This window comes from Tachyglossus aculeatus, chromosome X3 (genome assembly GCF_015852505.1).
Source record: "Tachyglossus aculeatus isolate mTacAcu1 chromosome X3, mTacAcu1.pri, whole genome shotgun sequence".
Lineage (NCBI taxonomy): Eukaryota > Metazoa > Chordata > Mammalia > Monotremata > Tachyglossidae > Tachyglossus > Tachyglossus aculeatus.
The window spans coordinates 27,330,157-27,332,247 of NC_052099.1; the positions used below are offsets into that span (position 1 = coordinate 27,330,157).

Consider the following 2,091-nt stretch of genomic DNA (forward strand, 5'->3'; position numbering starts at 1 on the left):
CATACTTAACTCTGGATCATTTCTCTTCACTCATATACGCTCAATGGTTAATCATTCCTCTTCACATCAATTAATCAATCTGTCATATTTACTAAGAGCTTAATTTCCTGACAGTTGGTTTTAAGGCACTCCACCAGCACCCTTTAGTTTAGAGAAGTAGGTTAGCCTAGTGGAGAGCACACGGACTTCAGAATCCAAAGACCTGGGTTCTAACTCCGGCTCTGACATTTCCCCGCTATGTGATCTTGGGTGAGCCACTTAGCAGCGATGTACCTCAGCCCTCAGCAACAAAAGAGGGATGTTGTTCCTCCTAGTTTAGGCTGTGAGTCTTATGTGGGATAGGGACTGTATCCGATCTGATTATCTTGTATCTACTCCAGAGCTCAGGACAGTCTTTGGGCATATAGTAGGAATTTAACAAAAACCATTATTATTATTATTAAGATACTCAGATGAAATGAGTTAGGTAGTAGAAAAAAAGGCATTTTCCTGAAGAGCTCTCTTGTTTTCATACCCTGGATCTAATTGTCTTGTCTTATACCGTCGAGTCGTTTCCGACCCATAGCGACACTACGGATCCAGAATGCCCCCCTCTTCATCTGCAATAATTCTGGCAGTGTATCCATACAGTTTTCTTGGTTAAAATATGGAAGTGGCTTACCATTGCTGCCTTCTACGCAGTAAATTCGAGTCTCCTCCCTCGACTCTCTCCCATGCTGCTGCTGCCCAGAATGGGTGAGTTTTGACTTGTAGCAGATTGCCTTCCATTCGCTTGCCACTGCCCAAACTAGGAATGGAATGGGTAGGCCTCTGCTTGACTCTTCCTCCCATAGCCAAGACTGGTAGAGTACTGGAAACTCTCCAGGTACGACCCTGAGAGGTCCTGGATCTAATATGATTATATTATTCCTAAACAACAGAAATTACCAAAACAGAATCATAAATTCCTCTTCCACACACCTACCACTCTGAATTGCTTTTAATTTACCTAGTCCCAAACTGATGCAAAATTTCTCCCCATATGAAATCCACTGTATTCTACTGTTCTTGAATTTTCTGGTGTCTGACTTGCAGCTCTAAATAGTTGAACCGCAGCTTCCTTGCCAGTATTTTTACCTTGTCCCTAATGTATTTCTATTTCCCCTTGTCTTTTCCCAGCCTCCCTCCTCAACCTTTCTCTCCTCCCTGCTTTGGTTTCCTCGTGCCTTAAGCCCTCTGCTTCTATTGAAACATTTCTCCCTGTCTCATTTCAGCTTTTCTTCCATTGCTGGCAAAAGGCTATTCCAGGACTCATAATCCAGAATCCCACTGTGACAGCCGCCAAACAGTTTTATGGCCTAAGTGGCTTCAGCACTCAGCAAAGACTAAACACTTGAGCCTGATGGATTTAAATCATTTGTGCATCCAATACATTTATCACTTCTCCCTCTTCACCTCCCCCTTCATTTCCCCCGACACTTACCATTTCTCCCACCCAAATAAGACCATTGTTCCCTTCTGTAACGTTTCTACCCTCATTCTACTAAGGTCAAAGTCACACTCTGAAGGTGTGTGCTTGTCTTAGCAAACAGCTGACAGTCTGCTAGACCAAAGCCAAAGATGTTTCCATTTTCCTTTGAAGACCATCTTTACATGCTCAGGGAAGAGGTATAATAATAATAACGATAGTGGTTTTTGTTAAGTGCTACTATGTGCCAAACACTATTCTAAGCACCAGGGTAGGTACGAGATAATCCCATTTTCCAGGTGAAGTAACTGAGGCACAGAGAAGTTAAGTGACTTGTCCAAGTTCACACAGCAGACATGTGGGAGAGCTGGGATTAGACTCCATTCCTCTGAATCTCAGGCCCGTGCTCTTTCCACTAGGCCACGTTGCTTCCCATCAGCAGGTATGTCAGCAGACTGTGAGGCTGCTAGATTTTCAGTCTTATCTAGCAATTTTTTTCCTTCCCTCTGCCTTTTCACCACAGCTTTGTTTTGTCTGGACTCCTTTCCTCAGCTTGGAATTTCTGGGGCCTGTATTGAGTCCGTAACCTATTGTGGTTACTGGCAAATGTGGAAAGCATTACTCGGTCTGAGCTAAGCGATAAA

At 43.6% G+C, this 2,091-nt stretch overlaps 1 non-coding gene across 1 annotated transcript; it reads right to left on the reverse strand.

The window, feature by feature from the left end:
• Positions 1-745: 745 nt before the first annotated feature.
• LOC119949026 lies at positions 746-883 on the reverse strand. Its single transcript, XR_005457124.1, has one exon. It is a non-coding gene; the product is annotated as a small nucleolar RNA SNORA7 (small nucleolar RNA).
• Between the last annotated feature and the right edge of the window lie 1,208 nt (positions 884-2,091).